The sequence below is a fragment of the Physeter macrocephalus genome, chromosome 4 (genome assembly GCF_002837175.3).
Source record: "Physeter macrocephalus isolate SW-GA chromosome 4, ASM283717v5, whole genome shotgun sequence".
Classification (NCBI taxonomy): domain Eukaryota; kingdom Metazoa; phylum Chordata; class Mammalia; order Artiodactyla; family Physeteridae; genus Physeter; species Physeter macrocephalus.
This window is the reverse complement of record NC_041217.1, coordinates 105,272,113-105,285,167: the sequence shown is the minus strand read 5'-3', so window position 1 is coordinate 105,285,167 and position 13,055 is coordinate 105,272,113. Positions and strand designations below refer to the sequence as shown.

The following is a 13,055-nucleotide window of genomic DNA, read 5'->3' as shown; positions in this document are numbered from 1 at the left end:
GCTGGACAGCAAGCTCAAGTGTCAAACGACCGGCTCATGGGCTATATGGTCCAGAAAAACTGGTTTTTGCCTTTGTCCTCTGTCTCCTTCGATGCGTCCCACCACCCCTTCCCCCCGTTCGGTTCTTCTGTGCGGGGAGGATGATAATGAGGAGGGATTATCTCTATCCTGACCCCGGTCCTTCCGAGGAGTTCCCAGAAGGGCTATTTTTAGGGGTAACTGCTCCCCTCTAACTTACCCAGGGGAGGAGCTGCGGTTGTAGAGTGAGCGTCGAGCGCAGGGAAGCCTCGGGTTTTCCGCGCATTGTTAGGGATGGGGGAAGGTATTAGCCCCAGCCGATTCCGCCGGCACTGGCCGCCAGGTGGGCGTCTTAGAGGCCGCAGTGGCCCCGCCGGGAAGCGGCGGGAGATTTTCTTCCGTGTTCTGAAGGAAGTCCCTTGGCGGCCGGCCCGGGCTTGGGGTGGTCTCCGCGGGGGGAGGAAGTTCCCGGGCCCGGTGGCCTGCGTCACAGCTGGCTGGGACGGTGGAGCCGACCGGTGGGCGGCGCGGCGATCCCGGGGCCGGGCGCTGGGTGGCGCTGGCTGCCGGTGGGCCGGCTGCTTGCAGGGCGGCGCTGGAGGCGGCTCCATCCGCGGCCGGGAAGGCGGAGGGGCGGAGGGCTGCGAGGCTGGGGCGTTAGCCGCGTCCCAGCTCGGAGCCCGCGAAGAGGAATAGGAGGAAGGCGCCGCCGTGGCCGTAGCCGCAGTGCTCTGAGCGCGACGAGCCATGAGCAGCGGCCCCGCGAGCGACCTCGCTGTCGCTGGCCGCCGCTGAGCCCGGCCGGGGGACGGCTCGCCGCTCCCCGGCACCCTCTCGCCCAGAGGTAAGGGCGGGGACGCCGAGGGATGGGATGGAGAGGGACGGCCCGCCGAGGACGGGCGGCTCAGTCCGCTAGGTGCTCTGGGGCCACGACTCGCCCCGCCTCGCTCGCGTCCCTGCCTTTCCCCGGCTCTCGGGAGGGCAGACTGTAGTCTCCTGCCCAGCGTGTGGTCCCCGGAGCCATACGCTGCTGGGGCTCGGGGACCCGCCAACCCCTTCCCCACCCTTGCCCACGTCAGCCCCAGCGTCGGGCGAGAGACCCCAGCCTGGCGCCAAGCGCAGCGCGGCAGGTTCTGCGCACTTGGGGGGATGGGGCTGGGGGACTAGGAGAAAACGGGGCCACGCTGGGAGCGATCGTCGTTCTACCTTAAAACCCTCTGAGACCCCAGGGCCTGCCCCGTCTGGTCTGCTCTTCCCTTGCCGCCCCCGAACCCCTGAAGTTAGCACTTTTGGTGAGAGAGAGGAATTAGAAGGTCTCCGAAGGGAACGAGAGCGCGATGTCTGCTCCCCAGCAGGACCCTAGGGGAGAGAGGGTTTCGCCGGATGGCGCGGGCCCCAGAAGCCAGGTGTCTAGGCCGGCGGTCGAGGCCAGGACCGCTGCCTTCGACCCAAACCCAGGCTCGCCGGTCTTTCCTTTTCCAGCTGGTTCTCAGCGACGAGATGGTGAGGGATGGAGTTAGCAACTCAGCAACCTTAGGATGTGCTCTGTAGACCGTAATTCCTTCTTCTCTCCCTTCGCCAGTTCTTCCCTCCCCCACCCACGCCTGCCGGGGTCCATCAGATTCCAGTCCCTTCAAACCCTCGCTCTGTACCTAGCTTTGAATGCCACGGACACCTAGCCCACATCCCAGGACGGATATTTCAGAGGGTTAGGGCCAAACTTCACTTTCGAATTCTTTTAAGGATTTTAAACTCCCAGCAAACCAGTTAGGAAACACTTTCAAGTCCCCATCCACCTTAAAGTAAAAAGTAAGAACCGATCAACCTGTGTGGGAGTGCCGGTGTTGGGCAGAGGAAGGCTTGAACGACTATTTCTTGCAGCCTTATGGGGGAGGAATAGGTAAAGGAAATGGCAGCCCTATCTTAGTCACACGTTTCTTACAAGCCATCGATAGTGTAAGAAATGTAGCCTTAACCAACGGTCACATTTCCGGACAGGTATGTAGTGGTTTCCTAAGGCATACCTGAGGTTTCTTCATGGACAAGTCATTAAAATGCCATCCAGATGAGAGGTGAGGACAAGTGGTCTTAACCCTCTCGGCACAATACTGCAGAATCGTCAGAGCCAATCAGCTTTATGTGTTTTTACATTCTCTCTAATTTTAAATGATTTATGTAAGCCCCAAAGGTAAGCCAAACTTCACAAAATTTGCTCAGATTCATAAACCATGTGTTGGGTGTGTGGACATAGATAACAGATTAGATGTATACAACTCTTATCTGTGCTATTTGCATTTCTTGTGACTTGCTTAAATAGGGAAGACGGTGGATGTGACCCTGATTTGCTTTACTTTTGAGTGATTATATACTCTTTAGGTCAGTGTGTTTGTTTGCTTTTGAGGGAGAGGTGGGGAGCAGCTTTGCAAGGATGGATGTTTTTCATGGTTCACATAATAGATTGACCACAGATAAGGCCCACTAACCCAACAACCATATCAGAGATAGCAACCATGTTTAACAACTTTCTTATTAATAAAATTATCAAAGCCTTTGTTAATGGTACCAACCTCTTATTTCTCAGATTGACTAGGCACTTACCTAATGAAGTGTGTTTTAGAAGGGAATGCTTTTAGTGAAAGTAAAAAGTATGAGGAACTGTAAGAGAGAAGAATGAACAGTTTTCCACTTACCGGAAGTTTATCTTTTAAAAAAATACAAAGTTAGCAATATTTTTAACCTCTAAGGGATCTAATTTTTACCAAATTTTTAATGATTCTTAATAGTCTGTAGTATTTTTAAGTTGTAGTCACCGGTGACTTTATAATAAAGCCCAAGTTTAAAAAGAAATAGAGTGGAAACACACACTTATTTTGCCAAGTGTTGTGTTAATAATTTAATATGGAGCATCACTATAATACGGTCTAGTTGCTGTAGGTGTCTGACACATTATCTCAGAATCTGACAACAAACCCTTAAGGTAGATGGCCATTCACATTTCACAGAAGAAAGAGGCTCAGAGTTTGTGACCTACCCAAGACTCTACAGCTAAGTTAATGCCTGAACGAAGCCAAGCCTCTAGTATATTTTTTAAAATTTTTATTGGGGTATAATTGATTTACAATGTTGTGTTAGTTTCAGGTGTACAGCAAAGTGAATCTGTTATACGAATACATATATCCAAAGCCTCTAGTCTTAATGATTTACTTTTTTATCCAAAGCTGCCTCTTTTTCTTTTTCCTATGTAAATTTTTGTTAACTTACCATAATGACTGTATGAGGAAATGGAGATCAAGGAAGTTTAAGTCACCTGTCCAGGGTTTTCCATGTAACTTGTATACAGCAGAATTTGAATTTGGAATCAGGGCCATCTGTTTCCCAAATCCCTGTTCTTGCCACTGATCTCTATTAAATGACTGATTTAGAGCTTAACCTAATGAACATTTCACTCCTTCTCATCAGCTATTCTCATCCACATGATAATGATGGCCTCATGGGCTGCAACACACTCCCAAAGATTTTATATTCAGTCCCTGGAGTGCTGGCTATATCTCTAGCCCCAGAACACTCATGAAAGCATATTGCAACCAGTATGTGAGGTGACATCACTATGCACCTTGAATTCACTTAATTTCTCTTAAAATAGAAATCATTCTAGACTGGCATGGGGTAAAGGGCATGGCCTCAATATAGGAAAAACTGATACAAATTCTGGCTCTATTGCACAATACAAGTGCCAATTAACACATTATTGAGCTTCTCTGAGCCCCAGATTCTTTGTGTGTAATGGGGTTATTAATAAAGCCTACCTAGCTGGATCACTGTGTAGATTAAATGTAACAATGCATATGAAGGACAGCTCCTGTCCACCTAGTAGATGCTTAATAAATGGTAGGGGTGACTGTATCCTAGCATGGATCGAAATTTCTGCTTTATTTTACATTTGTGTATGTTACGTGCATATAGCGATTAGTCGATGTTGTCAGTGATTCACTCTTTTGTATAAAGACCTTATCTGGTTTTTAGCATCTTTAACTTTTGTATCATATCCTTTTTTTGTAGTCTTGACTTATAAACATTTACTCACCTTATGTAGTTTTTTCTTTGCTCACTCTGCACATTTTTTAGAACATTACTAGCCATATTTCAGTGGGATGGAATTTGTATTTTTTGGCAAATGCACTATCCTGTTTTCTGCCTCTCCTGTGTGGCCTCGAACATCTAGAACATTAATATACTCCCATTTGCTCCCAGCGCTGGCACAGAAGGGCAAGAGGGTAATCTCAGAGCTTTTCTTAAAGTAGATAGTTTGGCAGGTATATTGAAAATTTCCTAAACGTATTAAAAGATAGAGAATAACTGAACTCATTTCCAGTATCAGGCATGAAACAAAAAAAATAACTTGGGCTCTTTACTTAGAACTGTAACACACTGTCACAAGTTCTGGGAGTGAATTTAGGATCCTTTTCTAGTGTTGGATGGGTGTCCTTTTAAAATATTCTATAGTCTGTGAGTGGCAGTTGGTAGAGACATGGTAATATTTAGAAAATGAATAGAGTTAAGAAAAGAAAAGAGGAAATTGGCGAAATTCAAAAAACAATTTTAAGAAAAATGTTGTAAAGCTTAGAGAAACAACTGAAAGTGTTCCAGATGACTGAAGTATTTGGGGTCAAAGGCATCCAGGAGAACTATATGTTCTTTAAAGAACCCTTCTAAGAACTCAGAAGAACCCAAGCTCTGCCCATACTGGAGAGGGGTAGGTCGGAAGAGCAAGGACGAAAATTAGTTTCCCTAAACCCAAACACTGCCGGAGGGCTGGAAGCACAAGAGCGAATAAGGAAGCTCTTAGGGAAGCATTTCTCAATCTTTAGTTCATTACTACCCTCCCTCCAGAGTTTCTTTTAGATACATTGTAATGCCACAGATACACTGGTATACCCATTTATGTACTGTGGCCTGTTGGCAGGCTACAAACCTGAAGATTCTTTTACCGTGCCCCACAGACCCAATTTTTGACAGGGACAGGATTGCACCCCTCCTGAGAACACATGGTAGAGCATGATTCTAGATTATGTTTGAAAACCATAAAAGAGCCATATGGAACTAAAAGACATGAAGAACAGTATATACATGTACATTTTTTTCCTTTATAAAGAAGTATACTTTATTGGCTCTCAAGCTGAAATATGTTTGTAAAAATATGTCTTCCAATTGTCCTAGTCTCATCTTGGCAAAATTATTAAATTCATTAAGTTATCTTTCAAAGCCACCTCTACCTGTGTTGTTTTGTTTCTGGGTGGGAAGCCCTCCCCAAACTTTAAATACTCAACATCTTTTATGTACTTACTTCTATTATGCTGGGAAGGCTCTGATACTAAACATTCATTCTTGTGACTGGTCAATTACACATGAGTATAAATTAGTTTGTATTTATTAGAGCATTTGCATTTTACAGTAGTTATTTATTATTATGAAACACTGTGTTCTCTATCTAAGAGATTTTAACTCATAACAAGTAGATATTTGGGGGTAGGGGTGGGGCTTCTGAAGTCACTCAGCTTTTTCACATTCGGTTCCTTGCCTCGGTTCCCTGGGGAGTATGAGCCTGGGCTTTTGATGTGGAACCTCAGAACTGTTAGGGTTAGAGAAGCTTGGCTTCTTTCAACATTTGGAGGCTCTCAGCCTTTGCATGCTCCTTCCCCGACAACAGCTAATCCTCTTCTTCAGCTTTTATTTTAACCATATTGTTCTTTTCCCTCTCCTTTCCCCTCAAACCTCCAGAAACATCCTTGTTTTTCAACATCTTTTCTCTTTGTTTGATTTTTGGAGCTGCACTGAAAGTCCCATGGGGGCAGAGGCCCTATAGGCTATTTCTGTCTTGCTCACTTCTGTATCCACAGCACCTGTACAGTGCCTGGGACAGAGCTGCTTAAGAAACAGTTGTGGAATAAATATTTAACGGTACATTTTACAGTAAAGTTTCTAACATCTTAGTGTGTATCCATTTCCCTTTCTATTATTTTAAATTCTAGAAATGAAATTTGAGAGTGTAATTAGAAGTTATTCTTCTCAGTAGGGTCATGAAATATGTATACAGAAATATTTATATATGTAATTGGAAATTTGGAGTACTATATAAAATATGAAGTCAGAACATCAAAACCAATCCTAGATAAAAGTCACTAAATAAGCTAAATAGATGAAAGCTTATGGGTCCTGTGTTCTCCTTGTATATATGAAGAACTTGTCAAATCAATAAAAATTACTAACTATTCTTCCTCAAATACCTTAGAGATTTATGAAAATTAGAAACAGGTTCAAATATCTTTTTTTTTTTAATGGGAAAGATATAACCTATAAATCCAACTCCTGGAAAAATACAATAGGGGATTTTTTAGCTAATAACACCTTGATTTTTAAAAATAACTATGAGGATAGCTTCGCTAGGAAAAAACAGCAGGCTAATTTGTATTATCGCCCTTGAAATTAGCAAGGTCCAGGATAATGTTCTGAAAGTCAGCAAAGTTAGGAAATACTGTACAGCATACAAAAAACCTTTCTAGTTAATGCACAGCTATGTGGATCCCTGTAAGCAGAAAATGGTTAAAGTTGAGGAGGTAGCAGCTGGAGGTGTGTCTAGGGTTTGGATCTGCGTTGAGTGTTTAAACATTTTATCTAAGGATCTGGATAACATAACATGTTATATTTCTGTGAGTGGCTCCACAGTGGATAGAGAAGTACAGTGCTGAAGGAAAGACTGGAAATGAGCTTGGCAAAATAAAATAAAATAAAAATGAAAGGAAACAGTCAAAACTGAGCAGTGAAGTTCATTTAAGGAAAGTATAGAATTGTAACCTGAAGAAAACTAAATAAAACAACCATACAAATATACTAGATTTTTGTTTGTTTTGTTATGTTCATTTTTGTATCACCAGTATTTAGAACAGTGTATGTTAGCAAAGGATCAGTAAATATTTGTTGAATGACTACATGAATGAAATGCAAGATGGAGAAAGACTAGCTACATGCCATTAGGGTAAAGGTAAAATTAATCCTAAGGAGATGGTGATGGATAACTAGAAGACTGAATAGACTGTTAGAAAACACTTTTTGGACAAATCATTTATGAGTATGTGTTAAAGGTTTACTTTAGTCTTACATATAAGAGAAAAGATTTCTGGTAGGTCAGTTTTAAAATTCATCCTGACTAGGGACATTTTATAAGCATATGGCTGGTTAGATATCATTGTTAGGTTAGATTAAAAAAATGTGGGTTCAAGGTCATTAGACTCTTGCCTAACAGTTGACAGTTAACTGATTACCTCTTTAGCTAGTTTCCAAGGACAAGTCTTATCCCCATTCAAGATCATGCAGGAGGCTAGCCAGTGCAATAAGGATGAAAAAAACTAAAGACATAAAGATTGGAAAGGAAGAAGTAAAAGTATCTCTCCTTACAGACTTTGTGTTTGAAATCAGGATTCCATATCCCAAGGAATCTACAAAGCAACAAATAAAGATAAATGCCACACTAATCTCTAACTGACATGTGGGTACTTAAAATTTACAAACAAAATCTTTGAAGTAAATCTGTTGACGTCAGTCAGCCCTTGTACCTGAACTTGAAGATGATTTTACTTATCCTGAAAGGGTATCTAATAACATAATCACCTCATGAACATTTTATCTAACTTTTTTTTTACTTGACAGCTTTCCCCTAATGTACTTCAATAAGCAGAACAGCCTACTGTTGACCTAATTAAGGAATTTAAGGAGCAAATCAATTAAAACGAATTATTTCCAGCATCTCTTTTACTTATGAGTGCCACATCCTGGATTATAGGAGAGGGAGCACACCTTTGGTGCTACCTAGAGGCTGTCTAGTGTGTCTCAAACATGTTTTGAATATTATAAAACTGCTCCTTTTCTATTGCTCCAAATTTAAAACAATCTCAAAGCAACATTTTAAAATGTTGCCAGATAAGAATGTAGATGCCCAATGATAAAAGAAGGCCATGTTGATGGCTGGCTTATTAACTACAACTAAGAATGTGTTTAAGAAGTCTCAGAATTTTAATTTCTCTAGAGGCCAGGAATCTCTTTATTATTCTGCTTGTTTGTTTTCAGTTATTTATAATTTTGAATTATCAAAAATCAACACAAAAGCAGGAAAGCTAATTGCCCCTTCTGAAAGAACACATTTGGTTTGGGTGAGTGAAAAAATATCTTTTAGCAACTAGGTAGACTATATGGTAAGTAAATAATTTTACAGCTTCCTATTGGGAAAAATTTTTTTCCTTAGTTACCAGTTACCTATTCTATTAAGCTAATTAAAAAATAATTTTATCTCAATATGTGTTATTTATCATATAAATCACATAAGCTAAAAAAATGGTGGATGACAGTATTTAATGTGTTATGCTTTGGTTTTTAAGATAAAATTAACTTTATAAAGCATGTTATATAAGACAATTATTATCGTATTATTATTTAAATGTTATGAAGAACAAATTATATTTATGTATAGATATGATACATAGGTTAAAACTATCATATGATAGTATTTGCCAAAGGTTATTCATTATCTAATTATAATATTAGTCCCAGGTCTTAATATTAATGTTTAATTACAACTTACATTGCCACTTAAAAATAATATAATCACAGTTCATATTAAAAATGTATCAGGGAAATATGACATTCCATGGTTTCATATTACTGCAGGAGTACAACAAACATTAAATAAATTGGCACTAGTTATAATTCAGCGTTGTTGAACATATCTACAAAGACTTAAATTTTTAGTGTAAATAATGATCTGGGGAGCAGTCTCTTAGAACTATCTGAGATGCTGTGTCCTCAGTTTTATCTGCCAAATAAAACATAATTCAATGACAACAACAACAAAATGATCTGACCTATGGGACAAATATCAAGAAGTTAGTAACTTCCAATTAAATAGGCATCCTATCAGATGACAGATCAGTCATGCATGAACTAAAATACATTTTAACAGCTTTATTGAGGTATAACCTACCTTCTATAAAATTTATTTGTTTAAAGTATACAATTCAGTGGTTTTTAGAATAATTACAGATCTGTACAACCATTACCATAATCTATCTTAGAACATTCTCATCACCCCCCAAAAAAGCCTGTACGCATTAGCTATTACTCCCCACCATACCCCCACTTCTTCTCCCAAGCTCTAGGCAGCCCCTAATCTATCTTCTGTCTCTATAGATTTGCCTATTCTGGACATTTCATGTGGATGGTATCACATAATATGTAGTCTTTTGTGACTGGCTTCTTTTACTTAGCATATATTTAAGACTCATCCGAGTTGTAGCATGTATCGTTACACCATTCCTTTGAGTTGCCAAATAATATTCCATTATACGGGTATACCGTATTTTCTTTTTCCATTCGTCAATTGATAGACATTCAGGTTGTTTCTACTTTGGAGTTATGAGGAGTAATGCTCCTGTGAACATTCATATACAAGTTTTTGTGTGGACATTTGTTTTCATTTCTCTTGGATAGATATGTGCAGAAGTGGAATTGCTGGGTCATATGGTGTCTCTGTGTTTAACATTTTGATATAAATGAAGTATAATTTTTTCATCATCTCCCAAACTAGAATAAAATCAGGGATAAGACATTTAACTGTCTTTTTAATGAAATTTAACAAAATAGTTTAACTTGTCCAAGTACTCATTATCAGGAATATCAATTGAACTTTGAATTTTATATAATTCAGTCATAGTTTACAAAGTACTGTTAAAGTACTACTGAATCTCTTTGAATTAAAAGTTCTGATTGAGAAATATAGAAAGAGCTACTGAAGGCTGACCAGAAAACTATTTGCATATTTTTTTAGTTCCTTATCATTAGTGACCTGGATACCACCACTACCTCCAAACTTCCCTTTTGTGCATTTTTCTTCTTTTTGTTGTGGGACAGTGGTGAATATTTTTCATATTCTCTTATTCTAGATATATATGTTTATTATCTCCTGCTTGGAATATGTGAATTCATTCCTTTGAGTCTTTACAGTCTTGTTAATTTCCCTCTGGAAAGAGGTAAAGGCACTTTTAAAAGTAAAACACCTTTCATTGGCTAACATTCTTTCAGGCACTACTCTTTTGCCCAGGATGGTGATAGAGGGACTATCTTTTTAAACTGTAGATTCTATCTGTTTTGGTCTATTAGAACTACTCTATTAATTCACTATCAGACCAAGACCTAGGAGAAATTTCCCTTAACTCTTTCCTACACACGCTTATGAAATCACCCAGGCAGATTTCCCCTTCTCCCTTCATTTCAAAGTGAATCTATTTGTTAAGGAGGTGTTTTCCTAGCACACACAGGACAAACTTCTGTGACCACTTAACTTTCATTCTTAGAGGTATTCGAAGCAAGGGAGAAGCTATACGTCTAGTAGGTGCCCAAAGAAATCACTGACCACAAAAAAACAGAGCACTATAAATAACCACTTACAGGAACAGGCAAATATACAGAAAACCTCTGAACCAATTCCTACATCATTTTTTTTAACAGTTAGACAAATGCAAATACAAGTGCAAGTATATACACAAACCTACTATAAGCAAAACACAAGATAAGACTTCTGTGAAAGTTGTCAAGGGATAATTTTCAAAAAGTTAAAAATGACTCGAATATAGAATTAACATGTCAGATTTATTCAACTCCTTAATGAAGGAGCTGGCAAGATGGCAAAGCGTTTGGTTTAAAGAGCATTCCAGGAACTATTTTAAAAAGGAATGTTAGAATAACATTGCTAGGTTAGATACAAAACTAGGTAACATCCTTCAGGGCAATAAAAAACATATGTTTTGGGTTTTCTTTTCTACCGAACAAAAATCTGCAAGTCTGGAATGTAATGAGTAATTAGCAAGTCAAAAAAAAAGAGTATTTCCCTAAATTATCCTTGCGTAGGCTAGTTAAACAGTTCTTCAAGATAATAAAAGGATATTCTGCCCTCCCTTTGCCTCACTTCCAAGTTTTAGATACCTTTTTCCCTAAAAATGCATAGTTGCTCATCCTAAACTTACTTTATAAGGGCTTTGGTTTTTCTTAGTATAATAACAGACATTTGGCCATTGAATGTGTCAAATTTAAAACACTGGCCATGGAAGTTTTCAAATTTAAAATATGGGTTGGAAACTTTGGGTTCTACACTTGACTCCCCTTCTTGGGAGTTCTTTATGTCATTCAGATATCAAAATACCTCTCTGATCTCATCCTGGGGAGGAGTTCTGCTTTAACTCCAACCCCAAGTTTAACCAATTCTTACGGCCCAGCCTACTCTCCAAGCTCTCAACTTAGATAGTAAATCACCATAAGCCCAGTAGAACAAGAGTCCTTTCAGATAGCCACTAGACTTTGACATTCAAGGGCTCAAATTGCCGTAGATCAGCAAAACATCCCAGGCTCAGGAAGAGAAGCAAGGGATCTCAATAGCGTACATGCCATGAAGTTCCTTGATCCAGAGGCTGCTCTTTTGAGATGAGCAAATCTCCATGGGACCTCCAAGAACCGTTACAACAGAAATTGGTAAACTGTGGCCTGCGTAGTTTGGGTCTGCAACTTGTTTTTGTATGGCCCACTTGCTGAGATTGGTTTTTACATTTTTTAAGGGTTGTTTAAAAAAATTTAAAGAATATGCAACATAGACCAGATGGGAGCTATAAGGCCTAAATATTTACTGTCTCTCCTTCTATAGAATAAGTTTATTGATCCCTGCATTTGAAAAACAAAAAACAAAAAACGTTGTACTTAGCATGTATCAAAGAATTACAATAGATTTCCTGTTTAAAAAAAAAGTTCTCAAGTAAGCTAATTCAAAGATTTGCGCTTGGTAGGGACATTTTATAGGAAAAGAAAATGGTTAGAAAAGTGTTAGATTCAACATCAAAAGGAAATAATATTTGGTTAAAGGCTACTAAAACTCTTGGTTGACAGTTTATCAACTGCTTGGGTGGTAACTAATTTCCCAGAATTTCTTAATGTCATTAAAGTTCATGAGAATCAATTAATTAAGCATTGTATCAGGAACATTAATTTCTTTCTGGGAGGAGGTTGCAAGTTATATTACACAAACAGATTTGGAACATTTTTTTTTATAAGGCAATGTATAAGTATATATTAAAAGCATATAGTAGGTTATAATAAAAGAAAAGTAGATTCGGATTCTTTTGATGTCACACTATTACACTTTAATTTAGGACTACACAAATAAATAGGAAGATGAAAAACTTGGAAAAGAGTCAAAAGACCATGACAAAGAGGAGTAGAGCATTGAAAAACTGAATCTATGTGGAATAAATGAAAGGAACTGGGATATTTCAGCTAAGACAAGGAAGACAAGCAGAAATTTAATTACTTCCAGTGATGTGAAGGGATCTCCAGTGGAATCTAAAGAGTGATTATTTATCTCTTCTGAAAGGAGATAGAAATTTAACTTGCAGCATATGAATTTTTTTTTTAGATTCCATATATATATATTAGCATATGGTATTTGTTTTCCTCTTTCTGACTTACATCACTCTGTATGACAGACTCTAGGTCCATCCACCTCACTACAAATAAATCAATTTCGTTTCTTTTTATGGCTGAGTAATATTCCATTATATATTTGTGCCATATCTTCTTTATCCATTCATCTGTCGATGGACACTTAAGTTGCTTCCATATCCTGGCTATTGTAAATAGAGCTGCAATGAACATTTTGGTACATGACTCTTTTTGAATTATGGTTTTCTCAGGGTATACGCCCAGTAGTGGGATTGCTGGGTCGTATGGTAGTTCTATTTTTAATTTTTTAAGGAGCCTACATACTGTTCTCCATAGTGGCTGTATCAATTTACATTCCCACCAACAGTGCAATGGGTTCCCTTTTCTCCACACCCTCTCCAGCATTTATTGTTTGTAGATTTTTTGATGATGGCAGTTCTGACTGGTGTGAGGTGATACCTCATAGTTTTGATTTGCATTTCTCTAATGATTAGTGATGTTGAGCA

The 13,055-nt window shown here is 39.2% G+C and overlaps 1 protein-coding gene across 3 annotated transcripts in view; it reads left to right on the top strand.

The window, feature by feature from the left end:
• The first annotated feature begins 680 nt into the window (after positions 1-680).
• Positions 681-13,055, top strand: part of LRRC8C (leucine rich repeat containing 8 VRAC subunit C) — an 87,723-nt gene continuing 75,348 nt past the window's right edge. For all 3 annotated transcript variants that reach the window (XM_024119671.3, XM_024119670.3, XM_024119672.3), the window contains exon 1: positions 681-862. The gene's annotated coding sequence lies outside the window, so the exon portion shown is untranslated. The remainder of the gene's footprint in view (positions 863-13,055) is intronic.